This window comes from Tamandua tetradactyla, chromosome 23, assembly GCF_023851605.1.
Source record: "Tamandua tetradactyla isolate mTamTet1 chromosome 23, mTamTet1.pri, whole genome shotgun sequence".
NCBI classification, from domain to species: domain Eukaryota; kingdom Metazoa; phylum Chordata; class Mammalia; order Pilosa; family Myrmecophagidae; genus Tamandua; species Tamandua tetradactyla.
The window spans coordinates 6,174,543-6,192,613 of record NC_135349.1 but is presented as its reverse complement, the minus strand read 5'-3'; the positions used below and the strand labels follow the sequence as shown (position 1 = coordinate 6,192,613).

The following is an 18,071-nucleotide window of genomic DNA, read 5'->3' as shown; positions in this document are numbered from 1 at the left end:
GCCACTGGCCACATATTGGGCACTTGAAATGCTCAACTAAAGATCTGAATTCTACATTTAAATTTAAATAGTCACCCATAGCTAGAGGCTACACCTGGGCAGCAGATTCAGAACATTTCCAGTATTTGGGCAAATTATTTCGTAGCCCCTCCCAATCTTATTCGGTTACCCCCACCCCAGGTGACTACTCTTCTGACTTCTTGTCACTATAGATGAGTTTTGCCTCTTCTTGAACTTCATATAAACGGAATCACACATGTACGTTTGTGTGTGGCTCCTTTTGCTCAACATAATACCTGAGAGAGTCACCCCATGGTGTGCTAGTAAATGTTTAACAAGCAGCTCTGGGGTGGGGTGGCCCTGGCTGGTAGGATTTGTCAACTTCCGTTGCATTAGTGCTCCCACCGGGGCCCACTGTACTGACTTCAGAGATGGGAGAAGGTTCATGCAATCAGCCAGAGGCTCGAGCCCACCACTCCCTATAGCCTTGGACTTGTCAGTTATTGAGTTGATAGATGACCTTCTTGCTTCAGTTACCTTGTTTTTGGCTGTCACTAAAAAACTCTGGTACAGGTGCCAATAAAATAATAACACATATGAATGTGAAATTCCCACTGACACAACTATAAAGAGAGAAGCATGGGCCAGGCAGTGCTCAAGGAGACTTTATGGGGAAGGGATTCTGACCCACTCAAGGAACCCAAGACAGGCACATGGAGCCATGGAGCTGGTGGGAAAGGGGCCACCAGGGCAGACAGGAGTGGGGCCTTCATCAAAAGAGCTCTGAAGGCTGGTGGTTCCTCAAAAAGTTAAACATAGAACTTCCATATGACCCTGCAACCCCACTCCTAGGTATAGACCCAAGAGAATTGAAAACAGGGACTCAAACAGATATTAGGACACCAGTGTTCATCGCAGCATTATTCACAGTAGTTCAAAGTGAAAACAATCCAAGAGACCATCAACAGATGAGAGGAGAAACACAATGTGGTCATGCATATAATGGAATATTAATCAGTCTTAAAAAGAAATGAAGTTCTGATACATGCTACAACGTGGAGGAAATTTAAAGACATTATACTAAGTAAAATAAGCCTGACACAAAAAGGTAAATATTGTATGAGTCCACTTATATGAAATATCTAGAATAAGCAAATTCATAGAGAAAGTAGATTAGAATTATCTGCTGCTGGGGGGAAAGGGAGTAGGGGAGTGTGGTAGTTAGATTCAGTTGTCAACTTGGCCAGGTGAAGGCACCTAGTTCTGCTGCAGTGGACATGAGCCAATGGTACGTGAACCTCATCTGTTGCTAATTACATCTGCAGTCAGCTAGGAGGCGGGCCTGCTGGAATCAATGATGTCTGACTTAATTGGCTGGTTCTTAAATGAGAGAGCGCAATGCAGCACAGCCCAAACAGCTCGGCATTCCTCATCTCAGCACTTGCAGCTCAGCCCAGGCCTTTGGCGCTGCAGAAAGGAGTCACCCCGGGGAAAGTTGTTGGAACCCAGAGCCTGGAGAGAAGACCATCCTGTGCCTTCCCACGTAAGAAAGAACCTCAGAGGAAAGTTAGCTGCCTTTCCTCTGAAGAACTAACAAAATAAATCCCCTTTTATTAAAAATGTGTTGCATTCCAGTAGCTAGCAAACTAGAACAGGGAGTTATTGTTTATTGGGGACAGGGTTTCTTTTTGGAGGGATGTGCTGGTTTGAAAGAATTTATGTACCCTAGAAAAGCCATTCTTTAATCCTAATCCAATCCTGTGGAGGCAGCCATTTCTTTTAAACTTTTTTTTTATTAATTAAAAAAAACTAACAAACAAAACATTTAGATATCATTCCATTCTACATATACAATCAGTAATTCTTAATATCATCACATAGTTGCATATTCACCATTTCTTAGTACATTTGCATCGATTTAGAAAAAGAAATAAAGACAACAGAAAAAGAAATAAAATGATAATAGAGAAAAAAAAGACTATACATACCATACCCCTTACCCCTCGCTTTCATTTACCACTAGCATTTCAAACTGAATTTATTTTAACATTTTTCCCCCTATTATTTATTTTTATTCCATATGTTCTACTCTTCTGCTGATATAGTAGCTAAAAGGAGCATCAGATATAAGGTTTTCACATTCACAGAGTCTCATTGTGAAAGCTATATCATTGTTCAATCATCATCAAGAAACATGGCTACTGGAACACAGCACTACATTTTCAGGCAATTCCCTCCAGCCTCTCCACTACATCTTGAACAACAAGGTGATATCTACTTAATGCATAAGAATAACCTCCAGGATAACCTCTCCACTCTGTTTGGAATCTCTCAGCCACTGACACTTTGTCTCATTTTTTTTCTTCCCCCTTTTGGTCCAGAAGTTTCTCTCAATCCCCTGATGTTAATTCTCAGCTCATTCTAGGGTTTTTCTCAGTCCCTTGATGCTGAGTCTCAGCTCATTCCAGGATCTCTGTCCCATGATGCCAGGAAGGTCCTCACCCCTGGGAGTCAGGTGCCATGCAGAGAGGGGGAGGGTGGTGAGACTGCTCGTCGTGTTGGCTGGAGAGAGGGGCCACATCTGAGTAACAAAAGAGGCTCTCTTGGGGGTGACTCTTAGGCCTAAATTTTAAGTAGACTTGACCTATTCTTTGTGGGGTTAAGTTTCATGTGAACAAACCCCAAGACTGGGGGCTCAGCCTATAGCTTTGGTTGTCCACACTGCTTGTGAGAATATCAAGAATTCAACTTGGGGAAGTTGAATTTCTCCCTGCTCTCACCATTCCCCGAAGGGGGCTTGCAAATACTTTTCCAGTCACTGATCAAATCACTCTGGGATTCATCGGGGGATCACTCTGGACAAACCAACAAAATCTCATGTCCTACCTGAGATTCCAAGTACTTATGACATTCAATTAAACTATCTACATGAGTTATATGAGGAAATGCTCTCGTCAAAATCTAAATTTTGTACCAAATAAACATTTTTTGCTTTAGTCTCACACATAAGGTGACATTTTAAAGTATTAGTTATTATCTATTTTCAGCACCCTGCAATAATGACATTCCTTTGTTCTTCCTCATGCAAAAACATTTTTAAAATTTGTACATTGTACATTTCACTATTATTATACACTCTAGGCATTCCTAGATTATACCATCTCGATCTTTAACATCTATCTTTCTTTCTGATTTCATTTATGTCCCCAGCCCTCCCCCCTCTATCATTCTCACATGCAGCTTCATTCAGTGATTTAACATAATTACATTACAGTTAGGTAGTATTGTGCCGTCCATTTCTGAGTTTTTGTATCCAGTCCTGTTGCACAGTCTGTATCCCTTCAGCTCCAATTACCCAATATCTTACCTTATTTCTATCTCCTGATGGTCTCTGTTTCCAAGTAAATATTCCAAGTTTATTCACTAATGTCAGTTCAAATCAGTGAGACCATACACTATTTGTCCTTTAGTTTTTGGCTAGTCTCACTCAGCATAATGTTCTCAAGGTCCATCCATGTTGTTACATACTCCATAAGTTTATTCTGTCTTAGAGCTGCATAATATTCCATCATATGTATACACCACAGTTTGTTTAGCCACTCGTCTGTCGATGGACATTTTGGCTGTTTCCATCTCTTTGCGATTGTAAATAATGCAGCTATAAACATTGGTGTGCAAATGTCTGTTTGTGTCTTTGCCCTTAAGTCCTCTGAGTAGATACCTAGCAATGGTATTGCTGGGTCATATGGCAATTCTATATTCAGTTTTTTGAGGAACCGCCAAACTGCCTTCCACAGTGGTTGCACCATTTGACATTCCCACCAACAGTGAATAAGTGTGCCTCTTTCTCCACATCCTCTCCAGCACTTGTCATTTTCTGTTTTGTTGATAATGGCCATTCTGGTGGGTGTGAGATGATATCTCATTGTGGTTTTGATTTGCATTTATCTAATGGCCAGGGACATTGAGCATCTCTTCATGTGCCTTTTGGCCATTTGTATTTCCTCTTCTGAGAGTTGTCTGTTCAAGTCTTTTTCCCATTTTGTAATTGGATTGGCTGTCTTTTTGTTGTTGAGTTGAACAATCTCTTTATAAATTCTGGATACTAGACCTTTATCTGATATGTCGTTTCCAAATATTGTCTCCCATTGTGTGGGCTGTCTTTTTACTTTCTTGATGAAGTTCTTTGATGCACAAAAGTGTTTAATTTTGAGGAGCTCGCATTTATTTATTTATTTATTTAGTGCTCTTGCTTTAGGTGTAAGGTCCATAAAACCGCCTCTAATTATAAGATTCATAAGATATCTCCCTACATTTTCCTCTAACTGTTTTATGGTCTTAGACCTAATGTTTAGATCTTTGATCCATTGTGAGTTAACTTTTGTGTAGGGTGTGAGATACGGGTCCTCTTTCATTCTTTTGCATATAGATATCCAGTTCTCTAGGCACCATTTATTGAAGAGACTGTTCTGTCCCAGGTGAGTTGGCTTGACTGCCTTATCAAAGATCAAATGTTCATAGATGAGAGGGTCTATATCTGAGCACTCTATTCGATTCCATTGGTCAATATATCTATCTTTATGCCAGTACCATACTGTTTTGACCACTGTGGCTTCATAATATGCCTTAAAGTCAGGCAGCGTGAGGCCTCCAGCTTCGTTTTTTTTCCTCAAGATACTTTTAGCAATTCGGGGCACCCTGCCCTTCCAGATAAATTTGCTTATTGGTTTTTCTATTTCTGAAAAGTAAGTTGTTGGTATTTTGATTGGAACTGCATTGAATCTGTAAATCAATTTAGGTAGAATTGACATCTTAACTATATTTAGTCTTCCAATCCATGAACATGGTATGCCCTTCCATCTATTTAGGTCTTCTGTGATTTCTTTTAACAGTTTCTTGTAGTTTTCTTTGTATAGGTCTTTTGTCTCTTTAGTTAAATTTATTCCTAAGTATTTTATTCTTTTAGTTGCAAATGTAAATGGAATTCGTTTCTTGATTCCCCCCTCAGCTTGTTCATTACTAGGGTATAGAAACACTACAGATTTCTGAATGTTGATCTTGTAACCTGCCACTTTGCTGTACTCGTTTATTAGCTCTAGTAGTTCTGCAGTGGATTTTTCACGGTTTTCAACGTATAGTATCATATCATCTGCAAACAGTGATAGTTTTACTTCTTCCTTTCCAATTTTGATGCCTTGTATTTCTTTTTCTTGTCTAATTGCTCTGGCTAGAACTTCCAACACGATGTTGAATAACAGTGGTGATAGTGGACATCCTTGTGTTGTTCCTGATCTTAGGGGGAAAGTTTTCAATTTTTCCCCATTGAGGATGATATTAGCTGTGGGTTTTTCATATATTCCTTTTATCATTTTAAGGAAGTTCCCTTGTATTCCTATCCTTTGAAGTGTTTTCAACAGGAAAGGATGCTGAACTTTGTCAAATGCCTTCTCTGCATCAATTGAGATGATCATGTGATTTTTCTGCTTTGATTTGTTAATATGGTGTATTACATTAATTGATTTTCTTATGTTGAACCATCCTTGCATACCTGGGATGAATCCTACTTGGTCATGATGTATAATTCTTTTAATGTGTTGCTGGATTCGATTTGCTAGAATTTTGTTGAGGATTTTTGCATCTATATTCATTAGAGAGATTGATCTGTAGTTTTCTTTTTTGTAATATCTTTGCCTGGTTTTGGTATGAGGGTGATGTTGCCTTCATAGTATGAATTAGGTAGCTTTCCCTCCACTTCAATTTTTTTGAAGAGTTTGAGCAGGGTTGGTACTAATTCTTTCTGGAATGTTTGGTAGAATTCACATGTGAAGCCGTCTGGTCCTGGACTTTTCCTTTTGGGAAGCTTTAAATGACTGATTCAATTTCTTTACTTGTGATTGGTTTGTTGAGGTCATCTATTTCTTCTTGAGTCAAAGTTGGTTGTTCATGCCTTTCTAGGAACTTGTCCATTTCATCTACACTGTTGTATTTATTAGCATAAAGTTGTTCATAGTATCCTGTTATTACCTCCTTTATTTCTGTGAGGTCGGTGATTATGTCTCCTCTTCCATTTCTGATCTTATTTATTTGTGTCCTCTCTCTTCTTCTTTTTGTCAGTCTTGCTAAGGGCCCATCAATCTTGTTGATTTTCTCATAGAACCAACTTCTGGTCTTATTGATTTTCTCTATTGTTTTCATGTTCTCAATTTCATTTATTTCTGCTCTAATCTTTGTTATTTCTTTCCTTTTGCTTGCTTTGGGGTTAGTTTGCTGTTCTTTCTCCAGTTCTTCCAAGTGGACAGTTAATTCCCTAATTTTTGCCCTTTCTTCTTTTTTGATATAGGCATTTAGGGCAATAAATTTCCCTCTTAGCACTGTCTTTGCTGCATCCCATAAGTTTTGAAAAGTTGTGTTTTCATTTTCATTTGCCTCAAGATATTTACTGATTTCTCTTTAATTTCTTCCTTGACCCACTGGTTGTTTAAGAGTGTGTTGTTGAGCCTCAACGTATTTGTGAATTTTCTAGCACTCTGCCTATTATTGATTTCCAACTTCATTCCTTTATGATCTGAGAAAGTGTTGTGTATGATTTCAATCTTTTTAAATTTGTTGAGACTTGCTTTGTGACCTAGCATATGGTCTATCTTTGAGAATGATCCATGAGCACTTGAGAAAAAGGTGTATCCTGCTGTTGTGGGGTGTAATGTCCTATAAATGTCTGTTAAGTCTACCTCATTTATTGTAATATTCAAATTCTCTGTTTCTTTATTGATCCTCTGTCTAGATGTTCTGTCCATTGATGAGAGTGGGGAATTGAAATCTCCAACTATTGTGGTAGATGTGTCTATTTCCCTTTTCAGTATTTGCAGTGTTTGCCTCACGTAATTTGGGGCATTTTGGTTCAGTGCATAAATATTTATGATTGTTATGTCTTCATGTTGAATTGTTCTTTTTATTAGTAGATAGTATCCTTCTTTGTCTCTTTTAACTGTTTTACATTTGAAGTCTAATTTGTTGGATATTAGTATAGCTACTCCTGCTCTTTTCTGGTTGTTATTTGCATGAAATATCTTTTTCCAACCTTTCACTTTCAACCTATGTTTATCTTTGGGTCTAAGATGTGTTTCCTATAGACAGCATATAGAAGGATCCTGTTTTTTAATCCATTCTGCCAGTCTATGTCTTTTGATTGGTGAGTTCAGTTCACTAACATTTAGTGTTATTACTGTTTGGGTAGTACTTCCCTCTACCATTTTGCCTTTTGTATTTTATAAGTCATATCTAAATTTCCCTTCTTTCTACACTCTTCTCCACACCTCTCTCTTCTGTCTTTTTGTATCTGTCTCTAGTGCTCCCTTTAGTATTTCTTGCAGAGCTGGTCTCTTGGTCACAAATTCTCTCAGTTACTTTTTTTCTGAAAATATTTTAATTTCTCCCTCATTTTTGAAGGACAATTTTGCTGGATATAGAATTCTTGGTTGGCAGTTTTTCTCTTTTAGTAATTTAAATATATCATCCCACTGTCTTCTTGCCTGCATGGTTTCTGCTGAGAAATCTATACATAGTCTTATTGGGTTTCCCTTGTATGTGATGGATTGCTTTTCTCTTGGCAGCCATTTCTTTTAATCCCTATTCAGTATTGTAGGTTAGAAACTTGATTAGTTATCTCCACGGAGACATGACTCACCCAAGTGTGGAACTAACCTTTCATTAGAGGGAGAGATGTGACTCTACCCATTCCAGGTGGGTCTTAATTGGTTTGTTGGAATCCTTTAAAAGCATTTTGGAAAGAGCCACAAAGACAATCTACCAGCCTCTGGAGATGAAGGAGAACAACCCTGGGAGAGTTTCATGAAAGAAGAAGCCTGGAGAGAAAGTTAGCAGACATTGCCATGTTTGCCATGTGCCTGTCCAGTTGAGAGAGAAACCCTGAACATCATTAGCCTTCTTGAACCAAAATATCTTTCCCTGGATGCCTTGTATTGGAGATTTCTACAGCCTGGCTTTAATTTGGACATTTTCACAGGCTTAGAATTGTAAACTTAAAACTTAATAAATTCCCCCTTTTTAAAAGCCATTCCATTTCTGGTATATCACATTCCAGCAGCTAATAGACTAGAATAAGGGATGAAAATGTTTTGGGAACAGATAGTGGTGATGGTTGTATAATATTGTCTTAGTTAGATTCAGTTGTCAACTTGGCCAGGTGAGCATACCTAGTCTTGTTGCTGCAGACATAAGCCAATGGTGTGTGAACCTCATCTGTTGCCAATTACATGTACAGTCAGTTAGGAGGCGTGTCTGCTGCAATGAGTGATGTTTGACTTAATTGGCTGGTGCTTAAATGGGAGATTGCAATGTAGCACTGCTAAGCAGCTCGGCATTCCTCATCTCAGCACTTGCAGCTCAGCCCAGGCCTTTGGAGATACAGAAAGAAGTCATCCCGGGGAAAGTTGTTGGAACCCAGGGGCCTGGAGAGAAGACCAGCAGAGACCATCCTGTGCCTTCCACGTAAGAAAGAACCTCAGTGGAAAGTTAGCTGCCTTTCCTCTGAAGAACCAACAAAATAAATCCCCTTTTATTAAAAGTCAATCCGTCTCTGGTGTGTTGCATTCCAGCAGCTAGCAAACTAGAACAAATATCATGAATGTAATTAATGCCACTGAATTGTACACTTTTAAATGGTTAAAATGACAAACTATATTACACATATTTGCCACAATAAAATTTTTTATAAAAAGAGCATTGAGGGGCCACGGTGGCTCAACAGGCAAGAACGCTTGCCTGCCGTGCCTGAGGACCCGGGTTCAATTCCTGGTGCCTGCCCATGTTAAAAAAAAAAAAGAGCATTGAGGGGTGCACAGGTGGTTCAGTGGTAGAATGCTCGCCTTCCAGGCGGGAGACCTGGGTTCAATTCCTGGACCATGCACCCCATCCCCACCCCACCCCCAAAAAAGCACTGAGAGAGGGAGGCATTGTAACTATGAAGCTAGGATTTAACAAAAGATTATGCCTACTGAATCATTATATAACTATTTCTTTTTAGCATCTAGTGTATAGAATAGCCAGAAAGACATACCTGAAATTGTGGAATTATAAACCATACTATACTTTGAAATTTACTCTAGAATTCCCTTTAACCTGTACTTTGAAATTTATCACTTTTCTGTATATATATTATTTTTCACAATAAAAAAAATTTTTTTTTTAAAAAGAGCATTGACGTGTTTTAGGCTGGGCTGGGTGGGATGACCAGACCCGTCAGGCTGCAGCCTGGAGAACACACTGAAGGGCAGAGTAAGTGGGGAGACCAGTTAGGAGATAACTGGTCATTCAGGTGGGAAATGATAGGCCAGCGTGGTGAGGGTAGAGGGAAAGAGCACCGGGAGAGAACTGAGAAAGACTTCTTAGGTTTTACCCGCAGATGGTGATAAACTGTATATGGAGGGGTGAAAAGAGGTAGATGCCAAGGTGGCATCTGAGTTTCCAGTTTGTGCAACTGCATTTGTGCCACTGCCCAGGCCCTGTTCTATGTGTTTAACATGTAGTAACATCAATCATCACATCACATTTAATTGTCTTATCGATCCAGCGCAGTAGGTTCTATAAGAATTCAATTTTACAGATGAGAGAACTGAGGCACAGAGAGGTTTAGTCACTTGCCCAGGGTCACAGAACCAGGAGCTGGGATTCACACTTAGGGAGTCTGGCTCCACAGTCTTTAAGCCAACCTACTACACTATGCTGATTCTCTGTAATATCAAACCAGACTACAAAAAATTAAAAGCCCAAAATCCCTGTGTACACTGATTACAACTGTGTACAAACCCACAGCCCTCGAGAAAGATCAGCATGTCAGAGCCTGTGAGATTTAATGTTGAATAGGTTGGGGTTTTCCCCCATCTCCCCTGAAATTCGCTTGAGTTCATAGTTTGAAAAATAAAGTAGGTCTGGGATTTTGAAGCAGCTGAGACAGGTAGTATCTGAGATTTTATATTCCACCGTATGTGGGTTGGCTGTGTCTTGTGCAGGGATGTCGCTTATTGCCTCATGATTGGGAGTTTTAATTCTCCAGCCATCAGGAGGAACAGATGACCTTGTTCATGGAATTTTAGAGATGACTTTCTCTTAACTCACTGTGAAGCCCCAGGTAAGGTCATTGATTTGTTTGAAAAATGTTTAGGATGCTTTGACCTTTTCACTGATAGGCTCGGTAAGCGATGCCCTTCACTTCCCTTTTTATTCCTGCTGTTGGGATTTCATGAGGCATTGAGAGCTTTCCAGGCTGGATTTTCTGGGCTGTATTTCGGCCCTTTAATTCCATCACCTGGACTGTGATATGTCAGGCTCTAGGTCAGGTTAAATAGCATATCTCTAAAGGCTGGGTTAAATGCTAACTCGAAATGCTCAATAAATAGTGAATGAATGGATGAGAAAGACAGGAAACAGGGAATGCAATGCGATTTGGGCTATAAAAGGAGGTAAATATACACAGCTATGGAGGCACCCCGCCATGGGGGGTATTGGGCAAAGGAGGCGAGTTTACTTCTGGGGGTGTCTGGAGGGATGAACAGGAGCTATGGGAGCACAGGAGGGATTTCCCTTTTGTTTTAATTTCCCAGATGCAGGACAAATACCACACAATGGGTTGGCTTAGCAACAGGAATTGACTGGCTCATGGTTTCAGGGGGCTGGAAGTCTGGCTTCCTCCTGGGGTCGGGTCTTCAGGCACAGCTTTTCCATCGCGTGGTCATGTGCATGATGGCCTCTTCTCCTTCCTCTTCCAGGTTCTGTTGACTTCCAGTTCTGGCTGCTCCTTGTGGCTTCTTGTTCGGTGTCCAATTCCCTTTGCTTGTAAGGAGTTCAGCCATATTGGATGAATGTCCATCCCTGTTCAGATGTGAAAAATAATATCTACAAAGGCCCTGATTGCAAATGGGCTCACAGGCACAGGACCAGGGCTTGGGACCCGAACATGCCTTTTGTAGGGGACGTGATTCAATCCCCAACACTGTAAAAGGGAAGACATATGGGTTGTGTCTGAGGCTGGAGTGTGGTGTGTTAGTGCCTAGGGGAGATGGGGGAAAGCCGAGAGGAGAGGCTGGGTCGGGAGGACGCCACAGAGTCCAGGCGCGGTTAGGGACCCTGAAGGGGACATTCCACACACACGGACACAGACGGAGGATTAGAAGCCTTCTCCCCACGAACGAACGTTTATTTGATCTTTCTGTAAACAAAGATTTTAAAAATGCAAGCATGAAAACAATTCTCAAGGGAGAATGCTGATTTTAAGACATAGAAAGGAAAAAGGGAATGGGTTTCTGATTCCATGCCAAGATGGAATGGACGCAATTTAGCCTATTCCTCCCATTAAGTGCAGCTAAAAACCTTTCTTCTATTATAAAATATAAGAAGACAGAAAAGTGGAGATGAAGGCAGACTGGCCAGGGACCTTGGGATCTGAATAAGGAAATAGCAGTGAGTTCCCTGGATTTTTTTTTTTTTTTTTTGCCTCATATCCTGGACTGGATGCTGCAGAAACCAGCACCCAAAATGCCAACAGGCGTAGACCAAAAAAAAAAAAAAAAAAAGCCCCAAGATAATCCTGCTCTCCCTTGGCAAAGGACCAGGGGGAGGGATAGCCTTTAGAAACACTCACCCTATACCAGCTGAATGCCACCGGAAAGACATGTGGCCCTGGCCCCGCCTCCACGTTCACAAGCCAGGTGGGGAGCCCTACACCCATCCCACACTTCCCTTTCCTGCCTGCGTGGGATCAGAGACGGCTGAATGCCTGTTGGCTGGCACCCCACCCCACGCCATCAGTGGAGGCCACAGGGAGAACAGTAGTGGGGCACCCCAGCCTCTCTCCTCCTGGGTGATATTGGCCAAGGCCTCGAAGGAGCCGGAACTCTCACCCCTGCTCAGAAGCAAAGAGCTGCCCCTCCTTTGCCAGGCACCGCAGAGGTCAAAGGAGGGTGGGAAGCAAACACTGGCCAGGTGCCAGCCACTCCCAACAGCCTTGCCCACTCTGCTTCTCCTTCCTGGCAGATTCTACTTTTCATATCCAGGTATTCCTCTGACTCCAGGAGGCCAGGTAAGGAAGGGAGGGGGCTGGATTGTGATGGGTCTAAGCCAGGCCTCTAATTCCAGTGTCCTTGACAGTCATTGGCTGAGGCCCGGGGAAGTGACACCAATTCTGTCCAGTGAAATATCTTGTTCCTAAGGGACATCGTGATGAAGAAAGAGACTCCAGCCCTTGACTTAGTGTCCCAGTGTGACCCAAAGAGCATCAGCATCGCCGTCCCAAGGTCCGCCCCTCAGGGTCCATGCTGATACCACCCAGCCTTGCTGACACTGTTGAACCCCATTTGCCCCGGCTCCAGACACCTTGCCCTGTGAGGTAATACACACCCTTAGTTCTCACCCAGCTTGGTGTGGTTTTTCTGTTTCTCCCTGTAGAAAGCATCCTGGGGTGCCAGGGGCCAAGGGCTCCCAGGGACCAGTCTGTGAAGGGGCCATAATTATCCCTGATTGGGGGAGACCAAGGAGAAGGGTTTCAACTAGGAGGTGAATAACAGAAAGCACACGCAAATCAGCTCAAAGCCATCCTGGGCCTTTGTGGAAATCAGCGTGGCCCACCCACCTGGGAACAAGCACGGGCTCTTTGTTCAGAGCTTGCTGCGGCGGGGCAGGGCCACCACCACTTGTATTTGATGGAAACCCAGAGGCGGGCGGAGACCAATGAATGCCTTATGGGGCAAAGGGGAGAGTCTGGGGGGAGGCTGTTGGCAGGTCAGCGAGAAGTGGTGCTATCTCGTGTAGTTAGTCTGGGTGCAGATTTGATTTCCTTCTCTGGTTGGTCCTGAACTGACAGTTGGGGTCAGAAGTAGGGAAGGGGGTCATTGACCAAATCCTGACTGGTAGGGGCTAACCGCTGCAGAGATGTGGGTCAGTCTCCTATTGTCCCTATGGTCTGACTATATGGGGTGCTTCAGTTCTGTCCCACCATGTGAACACTTGGGATATTTTATTTGTTCTTAGAATTTAAAACTGAAACAAAGTGTGAGGTGCGGTGGTTTTGTTTGGTAAGCGTAAGTTTTAGCTCATACATGAAATATTTCACTGAATTTGAATCATATCTTTTTAAAATTGCTAATTGTTTTAAAACTGAAGAACCAATCCAGAAAATAGTTTTACATAATTACTGAAAATAATTTTGTCATTAAGAATAAAGTTAAAATAGCAATCCAGCTTGCTTTGGCAGCACATATACTAAAATTAGAATGGTACAGAGAAGATTAGCGTGGCCTCTGAGCGAGGATGCCAGGCACATTCACGAAGTGTTCCATATTTTAAAAAACAATAGCAATGCAGTTGGTACCAAATAAACTCAGGACACCAGCCAGCCCTTGGCCCCCAAGCTGGTCCAAAGCTGGGGTTGTGCCAATTATTCTGAGCTACAAGTCTCACCCCCCAGGGCAGGGAAGGTGGGAACATCTAGTGGCTAGACTTGTGATTAGTTTTATTTCAGTGACCAGAATACAAATAAAGAACAGACGTGAGGTCTGGGAGGGCTCCCAAATGGGAAGCTCCTGTGTCCTCTCCCCGTGGAGTCTGAATGTGTCACCCTCCTGTAACCCTCCCAGCTTATCAATGCATAGTATCCATTGCGGAAGCTCCCTCGAGCTTCCTGTGCACGTTTTGATTGGGGTCTCCCAGTGGGCAATTGATGGACTCAAGGCCCACATAGTTGAACCGAAGCCCCAGCCTCCTCCCCTCCCTTCCAGGGCAGATAGGAGCTGGCTCAGACCTCCGGGCCCCTTAATCACTCGTGGGTCTTTCTGGCCTGTTTGCCCCATCCTACAGCTGCCAGGTGGCTGCCCCACCCTGTCGTCTCATTAGCGTGGACTCTCAATGATGTCTGGGGCCCACCACGAATAACCAAAAACACTCCAATGGCAAGAAATTCCAAAGATTTAAAGGGTATCTCCGGGCAGTGGGGGACAAAGGCTAGCAAGGTTCTTTATCCTACAACAGTGGCACAAACAAATCTATCCCGGGGACTCCAGGTCCTGCCCCCTCCCAAGGCTGGTTCCCCTCTTTCACCCACCAAGGCGGGCCCCTGCAGCACGCAGCCCCACCCATTGCAAGCCCTCACTAGTGCCCCCAAAGTGCGCTAGGGCAAGGAGCCAGGCTTCCTGCTAGAACATTCCTCCCCAGCAGTCACTCCAGGAACCAGGCAACTTCCCCATTCCAAGGAGAACTGAGGCGCTGCGTGCCAGGCAGAGGGGAACCCCCAAAATCCCTGGGCCCCCACAGAGGGGGACAAGAGACCCAGGCAACCCTGTGTCTGCCTGCCCAGCAATGCTCAATGGGCCCCAGTAGGAGAGGAGACCCGGGGTCCTTGGTTCAGTTTCTGCAGAAGAGAAAATGCTGTGCTGAGCTAACCTGAAAAGCATGCCAGGGCCTCTAGGGGGTGGCGAGCTCGGAAATGCCCGGGACCCTCCCCTGTTTTGCCCTTGGTTCAAAGATAAGGCCTCTTAATCTAAACTCTTGAAGAAAAATATTCATGGGAAATCTTGAGAAGTGAGGCTGCTGCCAAGGACCAAGCTGCTGGACGTTCTCAGGAGGGCACTGGGAGGCAGGTGAGGGGAGCCCCAAAGCCGGCACCCCCCAGCAGATAGGGGAAGATGGGTGGCCCCAGCGGGGAAGTGGCTGACTCCACACAGAGGGTGAGGTCCTGCTTGGTAGGTGAGGCCCTGCTTGGTAGGTGAGTCCTGGTATCTGTACCAAGCTGGGCCCAGCCCCGGCAGGACTTGGGGGTGGATGCTGGGGGAGCAGGGCTTGGGGTGTGTGTGCTGGGAGAGAGGGGCTTAGGGAGTGCATGCTGGGACAGCAGGACTTTGGTGGTGTGTGCTGGGAGAGCGGAGTTTGGGGTGTGCATGCTGGGAGAGCGGGGTTTGAGGGGTGCATGCTGGGAGAGCGGGGTTTGAGGGTTGTGTGCTGGGAGGGCAGGGTTTGAGGGGTGCATGCTGGGAGAGCGGGGTTTGAGGGGTGCATGCTGGTCTTCAGGGATGCTTGCTGGGAGAGCAGGGTTTGAGGGGTGCATGACAGGAGAGTGGGGCTCCAGGGGTGCATGCTGGGAGAGGGTTTGGGGTGTGTATGCTGGGAGAGCAGGGTTTGAGGGGTGCATGCTGGGAGAACGGAGCTCCAGGGGTGCGGCTGGGAGAGGGGGTTTGGGGGTGTGCGTGTTGGGAGAGCGGGGCCTGTCTGCCCATTACTGCCCATGTCCTCGCGGCCCCGAGGCCGTGCAGGGAGAGCGGGGCTTGGGGATGTGTGCTGGCGGAGCAGGGTTTGGCGGGCTGCTATTGGGAGAACTGTCTGCCCACCTCTATCCGTGTCCTCGGTGCCTCACAGCCCCACCATTTCTAACCTGGACATTGTAGTAGCCCCTCTGCCTCCTCCTTGCTTGTCCTCTCCAACCTCTCCCTGTCTCCCGCCCCGGCAGCTGGACAGATCTTTCAGGTCGGATTGCATTCTCTGTCTCCAGCTCTGACACGTAGCAAGTCCTCCAGTGTCATCTCCTTCTTAGAGGTAAAAACAACTGGAAAAAGAAAAACCTTCATTTTCCCTGATGCAAAAAGGGAAAGAGACTCACCTATCCCCCATCCCTTTCCTTAGCGTATTTTCTTTAGAATCTAAACTTTGCATTGTGAATTTTCTCTGCCCCTTTGCGATGCATGTAAGTCTCTTTAAAAGTTCAATAAGCCTATTGCTAGCTTTTCTACCCAGGAATGTCGTTCTCGAAATGTAATCACCAAGGAAGCTCTTTCCTGGGCCACTGGCTCCAAGCTGCAAACCGACCCCCTGTCATGAAGATCTGACTTTATTTTGCCTCTGGATAAAGGCAGTTACCTGACACAGGTGGTTTGCCTGACTGCCAGATGTGAAGACTAGCATGGTCAGGGCCTCTACTTGGACGACTAGTTATCGTTTATTTTGAGAACATGCATGTACTGTGTTCTATCTGCCTGGCTATAAAAAAGGGTGTGATTTCTCTGTCTCTGCAGTCTCCTTAGCAGACAGCCTGGGATGCCTACTGCATTCTGGTTTAATGCTAATTCAATAATAAAACTGTCCGGAATGACAGGAATTTTGTTTATAATTACATTTCCCCAACACATGACACTCAGAATTAAATCTAACTCCTATCCACAGCACCAGGACTCAGGTGATCTGCGACCCCACCTACCTCTCCACTCATCTCCTTCCTCTCCTCCTGGATCACTATACTCCACCCAAGAACTGTCATTTCCTTGAAAACTTTCATTTCCGGAAACTTGTGTTCCAAGAAAACCTCCCAAGCCCATTCCTACCTTAGGACCTTCATGTTTTTTGTTCCCTCTTCCTGGAATGTCCTTGTCCTGGATGAGCGGTTCTCAACAGGGGCTGATTTGCCATCCCAGGGGACATGTGGCAATGTCTGGGGACATCTTTGCTTGTCACGAATCCGTGGATGCTACTGGCACTTTATGAGTGGAAGCCAGGGATAGCGTTCACCATCCTACAGTGCACAGGGCAGGCCCCACCCTCACCCCGCCACACCCACCACAGAGTTATCTGCCCCAGATGTCAACTGCACCAAAGTTAAGAATCCCTTTTCTAGATCTTTCCATAGCTCAGTCCTTCTCATCTTTTAGGCTGTCATTTAAGTGCCACCTCCCCAAAGAGGCTGCTCCAACCATACTTTGAAAAGCATCATTTCCTGTCACCCCTTGGCATATCACCTAGTTTTACCGCCTTCATGGCACCTGTCATCATTTGAAATCATCTTGCTTATTTATTTTTACTTGTTAAATATCTCTCTTCCCCTGCTAGGAGATCCCAGTGGATTTTCAGTTACTGCAGATGGAAATTTTTACTGTTTAGCCCCATCACCTCCCTTCCCCAATCCTCACCCCCACACCTTCCAGGGAAGCATTAATTGAAGGTTGGTTCTTTTCCATTTAGCCAACAGACACATCCTTCTCCTCTCCTGGGTCTTGGCGTGGAGCTGAGCATGGCTGGCCTGGACTTGTCTGAGCAATCGCTGCTCTGTGCAGTTTTACTGTCACTTTCCAGACTGGCCCAGGAGAGCTGCGAGAGCCGTGAGGGTAGCGATGGGGCTGCATTTCAGGGGACAGCTGCCATCCCCTCAACGCTCCTCACCTGCCTCCTCCTGGTCCAGACACAGCCACAGAACCAGGAGCTGCTTGGGCCCATGTCCCAGCACAGACCAACACCTCCACTCACCTACTGGAACCTCCAAACGACAGAGACAGGCTGGGCCAACCCAGGTTCTTTCTAACCCCTCACTACCCAGCCATTCATTCATTTATGTCTTAAAACAACAGAAATTTATTCTCTCCCAGTTCCAGAAATCCGAAATCAAGATGTCGGCAGGGTTGGTTCCTTCTGGGAGCTCTAAGGTAGAACATCTCGTGCCTCTCTCCCAGTTTTTTGTGGCTGCACTACTCATGCACTCTTCTTTAAAAAAATAAAATTCTGGGATGGCATTTTTTTTTTTTTTTTTTTCACAAGCCTGAGGGAAAAGCATATGCAATAAAATTTTCTAGTAAATATAATGCAATTCTACAAACCCACTGGTAATTAATATACTAAACAGAATTGGAAAGCATTTTACTGAAAGCAAAATATTTAGAGAAAATAGATACTTATATAAAATGAAATGTTTGTAATAAGAATAAGTGCATTTTAGAGAAAATGCAAACTCATTTTAATTTATAGAGCAAGTTAAAGCCTTAAGAAATTTAAGCAGAAGTTGAAATATGCAAAAATGTAGAAACAATGTATAGAAGATGGTCATTCTTTTATTGGGTGTACTAAAGCTTTGAAACATAAGGTAGAGGTTTGGGAATTCCTCTTTTTTTTTTTTTTTTTTTAGCAGTTTTATTGAGACAAATTCACATACCATACAATCCATCTAAAGTGGACAATGTCTTCTAGTATATCCACTGAGTTGTGCATCCACCCCCGCAATAAATTCTAGAACATTTCCCCCCTCAAGAGGG

At 44.0% G+C, this 18,071-nt stretch overlaps 1 protein-coding gene, 1 long non-coding RNA gene and 1 other non-coding gene across 3 annotated transcripts in view; 2 read left to right on the top strand and 1 right to left on the bottom strand.

The window, feature by feature from the left end:
* Positions 1–10,591: 10,591 nt before the first annotated feature.
* On the bottom strand, positions 10,592–16,548 carry LOC143666959 (uncharacterized). Its single transcript, XR_013167792.1, has 3 exons — positions 16,377–16,548; positions 15,434–15,604; positions 10,592–10,887 (listed from the first exon to the last, which is right to left on the bottom strand). It is a non-coding gene; the product is annotated as an uncharacterized LOC143666959 (long non-coding RNA).
* The window catches only part of LOC143666958 (oncomodulin), a 120,665-nt gene continuing 114,340 nt past the window's right edge, over positions 11,747–18,071 (top strand). The window contains exon 1 of the mRNA XM_077140593.1: positions 11,747–12,094. The gene's annotated coding sequence lies outside the window, so the exon portion shown is untranslated. The remainder of the gene's footprint in view (positions 12,095–18,071) is intronic.
* Positions 13,253–13,355, top strand: LOC143667891 (U6 spliceosomal RNA). The gene has a single exon (XR_013168197.1). It is a non-coding gene; the product is annotated as a U6 spliceosomal RNA (small nuclear RNA).